The sequence below is a fragment of the Gracilinanus agilis genome, chromosome 2 (assembly GCF_016433145.1).
Source record: "Gracilinanus agilis isolate LMUSP501 chromosome 2, AgileGrace, whole genome shotgun sequence".
Taxonomy (NCBI): domain Eukaryota; kingdom Metazoa; phylum Chordata; class Mammalia; order Didelphimorphia; family Didelphidae; genus Gracilinanus; species Gracilinanus agilis.
Genome location: NC_058131.1, coordinates 226,909,730 through 226,926,905, shown reverse-complemented (window position 1 = coordinate 226,926,905; position 17,176 = coordinate 226,909,730).

Sequence of the window (17,176 nt, the reverse complement as noted above, 5' to 3'; positions counted from 1 at the left end):
CCCAGGAGACAGTCAGTAAATTCTGATTCGTCACTCACTCCAGTACCTGTGAGTGGGTCACAGACTCCCAACTTGTGAGTTAAGTGGAGTTTCTTACACTTTTGGTGATTAGATTTGAGAATGGGCAAGATAGATTTAATCTCATTATCACAACATCCCAAATCATGTCTGCATCAACCCATGTGTTCAAGCAATTGTTTTTCTTCTCTGTTTCTACTCCTATAGTTCTTCCTCTGAATGTGGATAGTTTTCTTTTCCACAAATCCCTCAGAATTGTCCTGGGTCATTGCATTGCTGCCAGTACAGAAGTCCATTACATTTGATTCTGCCACAGTGTATCTGTCTCTGTGTACAATGTTCTTCTGGTTCTGCTTCTTTCACTCTGCATTATTTTCTGGAGGTCTTTCCAGTTCACATGGAATTCCTCCAGTTTATTATTCCTTTGAGCACAGTAGTATTCCATTACCAGCATATACCACAATTTGTTCAGCCATTCCCCAATTGAAGGGCATACCCTCATTTTCCAGTTTTTTGCCACCACAAAGAATGAAGCTATAAATATTTTTGTACAAGTCGTTTGCCCTATAATTTCTTTGGGGGTACAAACCCAGCAATGGTATGGCTGGATCAAAGGGAAGGCAGCCTTTTAGTGTTCTTTGGGCATAGTTCCAAATTGCCATCCAGAATGGTTGGATCAGTTCGCAACTCTACCAGCAATGCATTAATATCCTAATTTTGCCACATCCCCTCCACCATTAATTACTCTCCCCTGCTGTCATTTTAGCCAATCTGCTAGGTGTGAGGTGGTACCTCAGAGTTGTTTTCATTTGCATTTCTCTATTTATTAGAGATTTAGAACACTTTTCATGTGCTTATTGATAATTTTGATTTCTTTATCTGAAAATCGCCTATTCACGTCCCTTGCCCATTTATCAATAGGGGAATGGCTTGATCTTTTGTACAATTGATTTAGCTCCTTGTATATTTGAATAATTAGACCTTTATCAGAGTTTTTTGTTATAAAGATTCTTTCCCAGTTTGTTGTTTCCCTTCTAATTTTGGTTGCATTGTTTTTGTTTGTACAAAACCTTTTTAATTTAATATAATCAAAAATCATGTATTTTATGTTTTGTAATTTTTCTAACTCTTGCTTGGTTTTAAAATCTTTTCTTTCCAAGAGATATGACAAGTATACTATTCTGTGTTCACCTAATTTACTTACAGTTTCCTTCTTTATATTCAAGTCATTCACCCATTCTGAATTTATCTTGGTGTAGGGTGTGAGATGTTGATCTAAACCTAATCTCTCCCATATTGTTTTCCAATTTTTCCAGCAGTTTTTGTCAAATAGTGGATATTTGTCCCAAATGTTGGCCTCTTTGGGTTTATCATAGACTGTCTTACTGATGTCACTTAACCTAAGTCTATTCCACAGATCGTCCCTTCTGTCTCTTAGCCAGTACCATATTGTTTTGATGACTACTCCTTTGTAGTACACTCAGGTGCAAGGTCTTATCACCTCACACCTGGACTATTTCAATACTCTGTTGATGAGTCTGCCTGCCACAAATTTCTCCCCACTCCAATCTAGCCTCCATTTATAAGTCAAAGGGACTTTTCCTAAAGTACAGGTCTCCTTGTTTCCCCCCAAACTCCCAGCAATCAATAAATTTCGGTGGCTCCCTATAACCTCCATGATGATCAAATACAACATTCTCTATTTGACATTCAAATCTCTCCATAACCAGCAGCCTCCAACTCTCCCCTTTCCAGTGTTCTTACATTTTACCATTGTATCTGACCTCTGGGTTGATTCTCTATATCTCACCTCTGATCATTTTCTCTATCTCTCTGTCTGGAATACTCTTCCTTCATTGCTTCCAACTCAATCTAGTTTTAATTAAAATTACTCCTTCTACAAGAAGCCTTTCCCCATCCCATTAATAATAATACTAGTCCCTTCCCTCTATTAATTCTTTCCTGTTCAACCAGTATGTAGCTAGTTTCTACTTATATGTTTACTTGTTGTCTTCCTAATTAGATTGTAAACTCCTTGAGGACAAGAGCTGCCTTTTGCCTCTTTGTGAATCCTCCCAAGACATATAGTAATTGCTTAATACTTCTTGACTGATTGGCTGAAAACAACCCTGTGAAGTAGATACCATAGTTAGTCATTTAATCTCTCCAGGTCTGTTTTCTTATCTCTAAAATGAAGGTGACCTCTCAGGTTTCTATAAAATGTGGATGAATATTAAATTCTTTTCCAGTCTTAAATTTGGGATCCATGATCCCGTCTTATAAATGAGGAAAATGAAGTTAAGTATCAGAAACAATATTCAGACCCAAGTCTCTCATGAAATAAAATCCTATTTTCTCACCACTAAGACCATGATGCCTCAGTGATCGCATCACCTGTCCATTCTATTCTTCTAAATTCCTACCACTTCAGTATGAATGAGAGGGTTGTTTTTCTATCACTCAAGTAACAGGAGAGTACTAGAAGCCAAAAGAGGAGGGTGAGGGTGTAATCCAGGGGGGAGAGGCTATGGAGTATTGGAATACCAAAGGTCAACTTTGCCTGCTTTACAATTTTGCCTAGAGATAGTATTTCCTTTCTGCCTTCTACATTAGAGGAATCCACAGAAAAGCCAACTGAATTATTATTGAACTATATTCCATCCATGTAAGTCTATGAAACCCTTTGGACTGAGATGCTATATACATGGCTGACCTGAACCAAATCTCAAGAAATATAGTCTGGCTTACATGGTACATAGAGTGCTAGACTTGAAATCTGGAAGATGAGGGCTCAAACCATACCTTAGACTCTTAGAGAGCACTTTGCAAACCTTAAAGCAATAAATGTGCAAGCTATTATTGTTAGCATTTTCATTTTTCCTCTTTCATCTTGATTTTGAGTTTATGGACAATCTCTTCATTAAATATTATTATGGCCATGGGTTGCCTCTCTTGAAGCTCTTCATAAAGATGTCCTTAAATGATTCCAAGTGCCAGGAACTTTCATGAGATCAGCATTTCATAGAGATGAGGTTCCCTCCACTTTCTTATCTTTGTCCTTTTCAAAGGACAAAGCTGATTCATCACTGGGATGGAGATATTTATTGTCTGTCTTAATAGTCTATATGGAGTGACCAAGACATGGTGCTGTTTTCTTAGCAAAATTTGCTGAAACAAAATTAACCAGGAAACATAACTAATGATCAGAAATTACAATGTATTTGGGAATAGTGGTGTTTAACTAAATCACTGGGCTTCTGGGTGAGAATAGTTCATATTTAATAGTTTATATTTAAACAGCACAGCTATTGTGTAATATATCACAGGATAGACAACTTCCTTTCTCATTGAGGCAGTTAAGTGGCACAGTGGACAAAGGGATAGGACTGAGGTCAGAAAGTCCTGGGTTCAAATACAATTGCAGAACCTGTATGACCCTGGGCAAGTCACCTAACTGCTGTTTACCTCAGTTTTCTAAAATCTAAAATGGATATAATAATAGTACCTATGTTCTTGGGTTGTTGTGAGGTTCAAATGAGATTAAATTTCATAAACATTGAGCACAATTACTGGTGTATAGGATGTACTCCAATGTTTGTGTTCTTCATTGGGTCATAGATTTAGAGGTAAAAGATACTTTAGAGAGATCTTCAAACTAACTTCAGTTTTTCAAATGAAGAAACTGAGGCCCATAGAGACAAAGCAGCTTGCCAGAGGTCACAGAGCTAGTGTCTAAGGCTGTTGTCAAGTCCAATGCTCTATACACTATACCACACTTTTCTGTGGAACTAGTTCTTTGTCCTTGGTAATCTGCTAGTAGGCCTTTCTGCAATCCATGAATGAGATATCGATGAACTATATAGTTAAATGCCTTCAATTCTGAATTTTCAGTTAGATAGAAGAATGCATCTCTTTGCCTATTTCTATTAGCAATAAATTACTCCAAGATGTCCTTCTCACGGGAGCATATATAGAGCGCTGAAAGGGAATGCAATAGTCATTTAGTCCAACTCTCCCATTAAATATATAAACAAACTCAACTTTAATAACTTGATTGATGTTACTAGTTAAATGTGAGAATCAGGATTTGAACCCTTGTCTTTTGTCTCTTGCCTTTCTTTAGTATTCTTTCTACTGAATTATTCTGCCTTTTTTCCCTCCTCTGTCTTTTTTGATTTCACTCTACCTTCCACACATATCCTTTTTCTTTGTCTTTCCCGTTTTCTTTCTTCACTTTCTTTTTTTATTTTTTTCCATTTAATAATTTTTATTTTTTAGAAAAGTTAACATGGTTACATGATTCATGCTCTTACTTTCCCCTTCACCCCCCGACTCCCCCCCCCCATAGCCGATGCACATTTCCACTGGTTTTAACATGTGTCATTGATCAAGACCTATTTCCAAATTGTTGATAGTTGCATTGGTGTGGTAGTTTCGAGTCTACGTCCCCAATCATGTCTGCCTCAACCCATGCGTTCAAGCAGCTGCTTTTCTTTGGTATCTCCCACAAGAGCTTTTTACATCTCTGCCAGTAGATTGAGTGGGTATCTCTAAGGAGAATAGTGATATGGTTCAAGGCAGGCATTATAATAAAGAAGGTAATATCATCCAACTTCTCTTTTTTGGTCCACAAAATTTTGTTTCAATTCCACAAGTTTTTCAATCATTACAACAGTTAAGAATTAAAAAACAAAAAAAGTAAGGGAGTGAGTGGTGGTAGATGGATGTTAACTAGGGAATATGGATTTAGGATCATAATTCTAGAGTTAGGAGGGACTTTGAGGTCATCTATTTTAAATCCTCTCATTTTACAGATAAGAAAACCAAAATCAAGAGAGTTTATATGACTTTCCCATCTATCATTGCACACCAAATGGTAGGAAAGGATTTTGAATAGTGTCTCAACCCAGCGCTCTTCATATTGACTGCTTTTCAAAAACTCCTTAAAATAATAAAAATAATAATTAGAGAGGTTTATTTTTGGCTTATTTTATACTGTGTCAGAGGCAGGTTCTACCCAATTATGGCAGGGCTTTAGGTATTACCTTTCTATCCACTGTGCCATTCAATCTGCCTACTGGCAACTTATAAAAGGACAAGAGACAACTCCTGGCTTAAGTGTCTTTTTTTTAAAACTCTTCCCTTCCCTCTTAGAATCAATATAATATATTGGTTCTAAGTCAGAAAAACAACAAGGGGTAAAAATGGGGTGAAAGTGACTTGACCAGAGTCCCACAACTAGGAAGTATCTGAGGTCAGATTTGAACCCAGGACCTCCAGTCTCCAGACCTGGCTTTCTATCCAATGAGCTACCTAGTGACTTCTCCCCTCCCCATTAAGTTTCAGTGACTGAGGCTGCTTTCACATGATTTGGCTAGTTCAGAAACAGGGGAAGGTAGACTCTGTGAGGATGAGGCACTTACTTCTGAGGAAAGGAGGAAAGAAAGGAGGAAGCAAAAAAGCATGCATTTATTAATTATCTACTATGTGCCAGTGTGCTAAGTGCTTCATAAATGAAATATCATTTTATTCACACATAAACCCTAGAATGCATGTGTTATTATACCCATTTTACACTTGAGGATATTGAGGCAAAGAGGTTAAGTGACTTGCCTAGAGTCATACAAATAGTGTCTGAAAGTTCATTTGAACTCAGAAGTTTCTGATGCTTAGCCCAGCACTCTATTCACCACACTACCTAGTTGGTCTCTGCCTGAGTCACTCTAAAGGTGGAGCTGCTAGATCTAATCAAATGGCAATGGAAATGGCAAACCACTCTAGTATCTGCAAAGAAAACTCCAAATAGGGACATGCAAAGTTGGGCATAACTAAAATGACTGAACAACAACAGAGACAATCTAATCAATCTTTTTGTGGCTCAGCCTGTCTTTGAGATCCTGAGGGGACTAGAGTTCTGGAGCAAATGAAGTCTATTCAGGAACTCAGACTGTCCTACAAGAAACCATCAATGACTGCCTTGCTAAAGAAGCGAATAGGAAGTTTGTGTGGTTACTATGAGGCCTGAGTGCCAGGGAATGGATTTTCCCAACCCCAAGTAACAACCAGGTAGAGTTTCCCAGAAAAAATTATAGAAGCTACATATGTTCAACCAATAGACAACTGGAGAAGAATCCATGGATAATGGAGTTGCCTTATGAGTAACCCCAAGTTCAAGATTTTGGAAATATGACTTTCCAAAAATAAAGCTGTCTGAAAGTGTAATGGATGGCATTTGAGAGGAAATATGTTCTGTTGATTTTAAAGTCTTTAAGAAGAGACCAACAGATTACTTGTTGAGAATATTGTAATAAAAATTCCTCTTGGGTATGGCTGCTGAGGTTCCTTCCAATTCTCTCATTCTGTGATTCTGTGAAAGATGAGGAGTCACTCCTAACTCACACTCAAACCCCAATCTGTGGAATACAAGATCAGTGTTCTTTCTGCTAAGTCTTGCATATCTATCTATACTTGGCATCCTGGACATTTCCTCTTTGACTCCTACCAGTTGAACCCAGGTTTTGGTAATGTCCATAGCATTCAGCTCTGATTTATATATTTTATTAGATGTAATTATGTATATACATATATAATATTGTGTGTAATTATCTAGGTACAAAGTGCAACCTTATCTCATTCTCTCTTTATAATATCCCTCTGAGAAAGGTAGTGTGAATATTATTATACCCATTTTACATATGAAGAAACTAAGAGCTACTAGGCCTATTTCCAAAAGTAAACAAGGAAAAAGGAAAAGAACATATATATTCTAAGATATTTACAGCAGCTTTCTTTGTGGTGGCAAAGAAGAAGAAATTGAGGGAATGTCCATAAGTTGGGGAATGGCTAAACAAATCATGGAATGTGATTGTGACAGAATGCTACTATACTGTAAGAAATGATGACCAAGTTGATTAAAAAAAACATGACAAGAACTATATGGGATTATGAAGAGTGAAATGAAGAAAAACAAGAAAACATTATATACAGCAACAGAAATATTGTTTGAAGAAATCTCTTGTGTGTGTCCACTTCCAGAGAAAGAAATGATAAATAGAAACAAGCAAGACATAGTTTTGTATATACATATATATTTTTGCCAAATGATGCATTCTCTAGTGTGGGGAGGGAGGGAAGGAGATGGCTGGGAATTATAATGTAACAAATAAATAATTTAAAAAATTGAGACCTAGAGAGATTGAAATCTCTTGCCCAAGTTCACATAGTCAGGGACTGATAGAACTGCGGCTTGAACCTAGGTCTTCTGGTTCCTGATTTATTATCCTTTTTGCTATGTTCCCCTGGGTCTCTTACAAACACAGATCATCTTTGTTTTATTTCCTCCATACTTCAAGGATCCAAGTCTCCATAAGGTTGGCTATGATTATTCTTCCTCCTGATAGAAATCAATAACTCAGATGATGAAATAGAAGTAATAGTCATGTTTTAGTGATACTTGTGGTGGTAATGTAATAGTAATTAGGGACCCTTATATAGCACTTCATATACATATATTCTATATGTATATGTCTTTTTTGACTGACTAAGATTTGATCCTCACAACAACCCTAGGAGATAGGTATTATTATGCCCATTTTACAGTTGAGAAAACATAGGTTTAGAGACATGAAGTGATTTTTATTTTTTCTTAATTACATATAAACAAAAAAATTTAACACTGATTTAAAAAAAATTCAATTCCAAATTCTCCCCCTTTCCTCTCTTCCCACACTCATTGAGAAGGCAAGTAATTTTCTATAAATTATACATGTGTACAAATTATCATAAGTAAAACATTTCCATTTTAGTCATGTTATAAAAGAAAACACAAACCAAAAACCCGCAACAATAACAATAAAAGTTTTAAAAGTATATTTCAATCTGCATTCAGACTCTATCAGTTCTTCCTCTGGAGGTAGATAACATTTTTTTTATCATGAGTCCTTTGTAATGATCTTGGATCATTGTATTGCTGAGAATAGCTAAGTTATTCACAACTGATCATATTACAATATAGATTCTGCTTGCTTCGCTTTGCATCAGTTCTGGCACAGAGGCTTTTGCCCGTGGTCACACAATTGCTAAATGTGTATGGTGAGGTATGTATAGCATGCTGTCTTCTAGTGCTGCTATGGCTAAAGAAATGTGTCATTCTTCTGACAACTTGTGGGTGAGCCTTTTTTATCTTGGGAAACCTGATCCTGAGGCAATCTACATATACTCCATCACTAGGTCCATGCTCAAAGCATTTCCAGCTTGGGAGGACCAGTTTAGAGTTTTACTCACCCATCATAACCCTCAAAAACCTAGTTAAATCATCAGAATTAGACTGGAATGGGGAGGGGAAGGAGAGAGTTAACTTTTCTTTACATTACAAAGAAAATCCAGTTCGGAAAATAACACACTTTTTAAAAAGATAAACCTTACTTTATACAACTGAGGTTTCTTTAAAGGTGTGAAATGCAACAAATACTTGAGAATTTAAGGAGTCTTGAAAATTTATGCATCTGGGATGAAGGTGGGGACTGGAAGAGAAGCACACATAAGAATATGTAAGATATACTCTCAAGGAGATTACATTTTAATGGAGAATGGATGTAGTAAGTAAACTAGCAAGAAAGTATAAGACAGACTATGAGGAGTGGGGCAGCTGGGTGGCTCAATGATTCAAGCCAGGAAGCAGAGGTCCTGGGTTCTAACGTGGACTTGGACACTTCCCAGATGTGTGACCCTGGGCAAGTCATTTAACCTCAATTGCCTAGCATTTACTCCTCTTCTGTCTTAGAACTGATACCTATTATTGATTCCAGGACAGAAGGTAAAGATTTAAAAAAAAGAATATGACTAGGGCCATAAGAGAATATACAAATACATAAAATAATTTCTATAGTGTGCTGATAGAGTGAGCAAGGTGAAGGGGACTTCCAGAATCAGTATTCCCTCTACTTTGGAAGAGCATCTCTTAGTGCACTGATGGCAAACCTATGACACACATGTCAGTACTGACACACGTAGCCATTTTTGATGACACACAGCCGCATACAGAGAAATATGGGGTCGCAAGCTGAGGATGAAACATTTGCTATAGTGTAGTGTAGACACTCTGTGCACTATAGATGACAATTCTACCTATATTGATTTACCTATTTTGGTTTATTAAAAACAGTTATATATTACAGTTATACATTTTTTATTATTTAAATTATAAATATCATGAAATGATTTTTTTTTCTCAAAGTGACACACTACCTGAGATATGCTCAGATTTTTGGCGAATTTTGACACACCAAGCTCAGAAGGTTGCCCATCACTGGTTAGTGAATAAGTCATAGAGGTTAAATGCCTCGCTTGGAGTCACTTTGTTAATAAGGCCCTGAGTTAATAAGGTCACAAGTTTGGATTTAAGGCTTTTTCTTACTGAGTCTGAGTTCAGCATGGTATCTACCACAACACAACAGTTAGGAATATGATGGAATTATCTGTGGCCAGCGAAGGAAAGACAAATGCTAAATTTTCAGTGTGAGCCTTTAAACTGCTGAAATTGTTAAACATTTGTCAGCCTACTGCTACAACATAATATTATAGGAGTGGAAAGAAAGTATAACTCTTCTCTGGATCATGGATTTAGAAATGAAAGGGCTATTAATGATCATTTAATTCTATACCAGGACATCTAGGTGGCTTAATGGATAGAGCACAAGGCCTGGAGTTAGGAGGACCAGAGTCCAAATCCAGCCTCAGACACTTCTTAGTTATGTGACTCTGGGCAAGCCACTTAACTTTGTTTGCCTCAGTTCCCTCATCTATAAAATGAGCTGGAGAAGGATATGGCAAACCAATCCAGTATCTTTGCCAATAAAACCCCAAATGGAGTCGTGGAAGAATTGGATGTGACTGAAAGACTAAACGACAATTCTAGACCTCCCTGATTTTTACAGATTGATTCTGCAGAGGCACACTGGGTAATAAGTAAAAAACCAGATTTTTTTTTACTGGAGTCCTTTAAACCCTACATCAAGTATTCTTTCTGCTGCACCATGGTGATTGGAAGGAAAGGTTCCTAAATAAAGTCACAGAACTTCTATACTAGAATCTTATTTGCAAAGTTCTAAGGCAATAGCTATAAACCGCAGTATGAGTGAGGCTATTTCCATAAAGTAAAGAACCCACTGATGATCCATGAGATTTACAAATCTAACTTTGGGTATATTGAATTTAATTAGAGCCAAGCTTATCTGCCCTATACCATTCAGTCACTTGAGTCTAGAGTATAAACTGTGGCTGAAAACTATTTTTTTAAAGAAAGAAATGCTACCGAGAAAGTTTTCTTCTTTCTACAACAATAACTTTCATTAAATAAGGAACAAAACCCAAATATTTTCTTGCTTGCCTAACTCTAAAAACATTTAACCGATTTTGCTCAAGTTTTACAAAATAATTCAGTCCTGGGTGGCGATGAACCATGCATATTTTTAGTCTCAGAAGAGAATGTCTCAAAGTTATAAGGAACGAAAGAGATTTATAATGAAAAGAGCTTGCAAGTTCACGATGCGAGTTTGCTTTACCTGCAACCACCGTGAACACCCTAATTATCAATATGACATTTTGCCACACTTCAACTGCCAGAATAATGGAACACAAATTAGATATGAGTTTGCAAAGTTTTAAGTTTGGGCATGTGGGGAACGTCAGGGTTGTGGGGAAGAGAAATGCAATTTTCTTTCTGATTTCTTTGCAGAAGCATTACTGAGAATTGGAAAAAAAAGAGAGTCTCCCTGTAAGAAAAGAATAATAAGCATAGTTCTCACATATTTATGACACTTACTATACTTTACAAGGTGCTTTCCTGCATAGCAACCCCAGTGAGGGGGGCAACGTGAATAAAAACTGTCATTCCCATTTTACAGATGAGGAAGCAGAGACTAGCAGAGGTTAACTGCCTTGATCATAGTCATATAGTCAGCAACTAAAGAAGTGGGCACTAGAACTCAGGTCTTATTATGAGAGTTTCATCTGTTAAATTAGGAATGGACTTGATGACTTCTTAGTCATCACTTCCTAGTTTCAAATCCATGACTCAGTCCAATCCAATAAACATTTATTAAGTACTAACTAAATGCCAGACACTGTTCTAATTTCTGGGGATACAATTAATAAAAAGAAAGACAGCTGTGACTCTCAAATTCATAAGTTAATGGCAGGGGATGGGGAGACAACACAAAAAAGGAGGCAGAAAAATGGGGAGGAAGGAGTTCCTGAGATGAGACCATCTTGTTATGTGGAGTTGAAACCAGGCAGAGCAGCAGATGTAGGATGGAGTGATCCAAGGATAATCATATAACACTTTGCAATAATTCTTGAGTTCATTGAGCCAAAGAATTAGAAGGGGCCTCAGATGTCATCTATTCCATTCCAACCTTTACTCAAACCATGGCTTGTATTTACATCATTTCTAAAAAATAACCACTCACCCTTCTCTCATGCCTTATCCCTTTTTAATTTTGTCATGAGGTTATGGGACTAAGTAGACCAAGCTATGCAAAGCAAAACTCAGGAAGAAAAAAAAATCACTGGCTCAGGTGGGGGCCAAAAGTCAAGGGCAACTTTTATTGAGAAAGTCCTAGATTTATTTTGGAGAGTTAGGTTCTAATCCTTGATCATGTGAATACTGGGAGATCAGACCAAGGTGAAAGGATAGGTAGAAAGGGAATACTCTCTTATGACAGAAGCCAAAGTTGAAACAGACTCCAGGACCCACAGTACCACTCAAAATAAAAGTAGGGCAGATAATTAGTAGAGGTCAAATATTAGTGCATTGGGATCAAGGAGATCTGGTGCTGAGGAACAAAAAACTTTGTAAGCCAGAACAACTAGGGTGACCAATTAACTAGAGGTGGGGAGAGGTATCAAGAATAGAGATTTAAGAGGGCAGGCTCCAATAGTAACCAGAAAACAACTAGTGATCCCTTTATTATAATCTCTTTTCCCTGGCCAGGATTGGTCCCAGGGTATACTATAGCACTAAGTTGAGTGTGAAGCTTCTACTGCTAGAAGATTGCAGGAGTCCATCAAAACTACACTTCACAACTACAAAATGTACCCACACCTTCACATCTTATAAAATTCTTCTTCATCAACATGTGACAATTGCTAACCAACTTGACACTCAGAGTCAGAAAGGGACTAGAGCCCCGGGAAAGGCAGCACTTCTCAGACTACCAGTCTTGTTTGCAACCCAACCTTTAGAGTCATTATCTAGACAAACTGCTCTTATAGGCTAGGGGACCAATTTTATCTAGATACTTTGCCACTGTACTCTAAGGACCTTGGGACTTTCCCATCAGACTTGCAGCTGAAACCTTTCAGATGTGTTGTTTCTCCCATTAGAATATGAGCTAATTGAGAGCAGTAGCTGTTCTTATTCTTCTGTTTGAATGTCTAGAGCAGTGGTTCCCAATCTTTTTTGGCCTACCACCCCCTTTCCAGAAAAAAATATTACTAAGCCCCCTGGAAATTAATTTTTTTAATTTTAATAGCAATTAATAGGAAAGATAAATGCACCTGTGGCCATCACCACCTCCCCTGGATCGCTGCAGCACATACCAGCAGGGGGCAGTGGCACCCACTTCGGGAGTCAATGGTCTAGAGCTTAGTACGATGCTTTGAACATAGTAAGCATTTAATAAATGCCTCATTTATTCATTCATACTATAAATTCTCCATAAAACATCTTCACAAAGTGTTACAGACCTTCTAGTTGTTTGACTTTTACATAGAAACCAGTACGGTACTTGACTTATCTTTTTTTGTCTTACTCTTGATACATTACAAACTCACCTTTTTTTCCAAATTGTATATTTCTCTTATGCTATCTTTTATGAGTGAAAATCAAATACTAGAGCCTACTTACATGTACCCCAAGTTTCTCCATTGTCCTTTGTGTCATTGAAAAAAATTACATCTATTGGAATCATGATATTTCATGATTCTCAAGCATATAGTATTGATGGAAGAATATTGGTGAGAAAGGGGCAGGGGTGGGGTACAATTTGTGTCACAGAGGAGATCAGGATCTTTGAAAATATTCTTCAACTTCCCAAATGAAATCCAGCCAGTTCCTATCTTTACTTTACCTTTATTTATATGTCCAAGATGTATGTGCTGATGGTTTAATTTGATAGGCTTCCCATCTAATTCAATGCACTCAAAAATACATTCAATGGATTGTCTGAGTCACAATATAAGTAATATTCTTTCTTTATTCTTAATCCACTTGTTTTTTCTATGTGGGTTATTAATTTAGTTATTTTTTTTTAGTAATTTTTGTTGTTTGCCATGTCATGTGCATAAGAGTCTCATCTTGAAGAAAGTATTCCGGATATATAGATGTAAGGTTTTTGAGTAGTCTATAAGTTGTTTTCTTCCATCTCTTAATCCTGAAAAACACACATGCATACACACATACAACAAATCTGAATATATACACATATATGGTGCATGCACATTATATATAAATATATATGTACATAGACATATATTTTATGCATATTTCAGGGAAGGGTCTATCCTTTCTTGTGCCCACCTTTGCTCTGAAGTCATCAAATGTAAAGACTTTGTATTTTCTTGTTTTAGAAGCTCTTGTTGAGTTCTACATAAAATTTCCCTACCTCTTTACCCATTCCAATGGCTTTTGACCAACAATCTACAACTATCTTCATGATGACCTTTTTGCTTACACTTATCATGAACACTTCAAGACAACTTTTATTCCCTTAGGAAATAGTGGCTCTTGTTGCCTTTGGGGACAAGATGAAGCCAACTTGTCTAACTTCTTTATTTTCCTCTCCATAAGCCTCCCTTTCACTGAATTCCAGCTTCTTTGTGTTTTTTGGTTTCATGAATAGCAAAGATATAAATCCCAATGTGGTTCAGTTCTTTCTATAGAATATCACCTCACAAAGATTTAGATCAGGTCACCAACAGTTCCAGGACTCTCTTTAGTTTTGCAATAGAAATGAAGAATGTGGGGTTTGGCATTGAGAAAAAAAAAAGCCACACATTTTAAGAAGTTAGGAAGAAGTAATCATAGAAGGAATATGGAAATCTTGTAGTGTGTATAATTTTTGGTCAAAACACTTAATGCCTTGGAACTTCGATTTTCTCATTTATAAAATTGTGATAATTATTCTCATATGGTTATTGTGAAGAAAGGGTTATATAAGCCTTAAATTACTATATTTGTGTGATTTTTTAAAAAAAATGACTTGCTCTAGATCACAGAGTTATAAAGCATAAGAATCAGAAGTCAAACTCAAGTCTTCTGACTCCAATTTTAGTGATAGATCACTTTGCTAAAGGCTACTAAAAGCCAGATTTTTTACTTTGAGACTACTTGACATGGGCATTATGAAGAAAGTACTTTGTAGACTTTAAACTTTAAAGTGTGAACTGTTATCTACTGGTGCTCTGTGGTACGTTACAGGATGAATGTATAAAATGAGGCAACTAAAAAGCATAGCAGATAGAATGCTGGGCTTCAAGGTAGGAAGATCTAGGTTCAAATCTAGCCTCAAACACACACTTACTATGAGATTCTGGACAATTCCCTAACTTCTATTTGCTTCATTTTCTTCAACTGTAAAATAGGGATAGTAATATCATCTAATTCCCAGGGTTTTTGAGAGGATCAAATGAGATATTATTTGTAAGAAGTTAAACATAGTAATTGGGGGAAAATAAAATGTAATACCTTAAAAAAAAGCTTAACATGATGCATGACATATAGTATGTACTTTATAAATGTTTAATCTTTTCCTCTAAAATGTCAGTTCCTAAGGGAAACTGGTAGGCTGGTAGACAGAAACAAGAGCACTGCTTTGTGAGCTACTAATTAAATGAAGGAGATTTAGAAATTGATTCTAGTTTGGACTCTGATGTGTGATCTTTGGACAAATCCCTTAACTGCTATTAACTTCAGTTTAGTCATGTACCAAATCAGGAGGCTGGGCCAGATAACCTCAAAGGAAACTTTCAGTACTATGATACTATCTATGTCCATTGATAGATGTTAGGAAAGGGCATATTTAGGTTCTATGTAAGGAAAAATTAAAAACAATCAAACAAAAAAACCCTTCCTAATAATTAGAACTACCCAGTAGTGTATTCGGATTCCTCTGGAGGTAGTGAGGCTCAGGCATAGTCAAGTCATTTTGGATTTTATCACCTGCCATGGATATTGCAGAAGGGATTGGATGCCCTGACCTCTTATCATCCTTCTAACTCTGAGACTATGGGGTACAATAAAGATAATGACTTTAAAAAAAATAAAACTAACATGGAGGTTCTGTCAAATAATGTGCCTTCTGGCTATTTTAATTTTTTTTTTGTAGACACAACTGCATTACAGATTCCTTCTCTAATAATTTGACTGAAATATCTCTTTTCCCAGATACACATAAATAGGATCATAGGTCACAGAATTAGATATGTAGATTTAGAAGGGACCTCAAAAGACATTTGGTCTAACTGTCTCATTCTACTTATCAGGAAACTGAGGTCTAAGTAGGATAAACAGCATTCTCAAGGTCACACAGATAGAAATGGTCAGAGGCAGAATTTGAATTCTAGGTCCTTTGACTCCAGAGCCAATCAATGGTCTTTTTTACTGTATCATGCTGCCTCCTCACTTAACTTAGGTGACACCTTTTATTCCCCTTATTCTAATGGAAATCATCATCTGTAGTCTGCTTCAGTCATCTTGACCTACCATGCATCTTTCCATTGCTTTAGGGAGTCTCTTACAATTTTTATTCTTCCAAGATTAGTGTGCCATCTGACATTGTAGAGAGAGCATTGTCATTAAAGAAAGAAGAGCTTGATAGTAGAGGAGAGTTTGGAAACCCCCAAAATGCTATGTGATTCTCTTAATGTGATCTAGCTCATATCCCTATTCAATTGTCAGTCCAGCCCATTGTCCATCTGCAGTGCCTGCCCAAGAGCAATTGACTAGCTCGAGAAATTGCCCATTTCATGGCATGCCATAATCTGAGCAACATGTATTCCTCATCAATTTGATTTTCGTATGGAGATTTCCAGCTTACTATCTTTATAGTGAACATAGATCTTACTGAAGAGTCCCTGTAGTGTTTTGGCATTCAATGAAATCAGAACAAAGTCATTTGCAATCAACAACATTGGGAAAACCCCAGAATCCATAGGAAATCCCTCTTTCATTTTAACTTAGCCTTGGATATTATCTGAGACACTGGTAAAAATCTTTGTCAATGATGCCTCCCAAGCCTTGCTTGATGGTGATTCTCAGAGGCTTGGTGAAGAAAGTTATTTTTGACCTCATCTATCATGGAATCTTATATAATATTAACATATTCATAGTAGACACCATGTTGAAAGAGAGCCTTTTAGGCTTTATTTTGCTCTATTGAATAAAATGTGTGGAGTTGTTTTTTTTGTTTTTTTTTTTGTAATCAACAGACAATAAACACAGCAGGATATCATATTCTCTATACTCAGTTAATTGTATAACTGTGAAAATGTTGTCTGCTGTAGAAAATTGCCTGTTCCCTTATCATGTTTTTATCAAGGATAACCTTGATGTATTCAGACTAATCTCTTAAAGATTTTAGAGTTGAGAGAGTCGGAGTGTAGGTCAATAGTTCAACATGTCTTGTTGGTTAAAATATTTTTGTAATAAGGTCATTCATGATCTTTTAAATCTTTTTGGAATCTCTTTCTTGAAATATTTTGAAAATTAGTTACTAAGAACCTCTAAGATTGTATTGAATCAGAAATAACTTTCCTCCCTTTCTCTCTGCTCTCTGCACTCTCTCTCTCTCTCTCTCTCTCTCTCTCTCTCTCTCTCTCTCTCTCTCTCTTACATATATATGTATATATATGACATATACACATACATATTCCAGTCCAGTTTTTCCTATTTTCATCTTAAAGTAATTTCTGCTTCATCACATAGCATATTGTGTGCTGAGGTGGTATAGTCCAAATGTGGTATTTTCACTGTCACTGATGAGAATAGATCTAGAGAGACATTGGCAAATCTATTCCATGTCACTTCTATTTCTTGTCATCCTTCCAGTTTCATCTAAAAATGCTCTTGATATGATGTGGTTGCATCTCATTCCAAGCT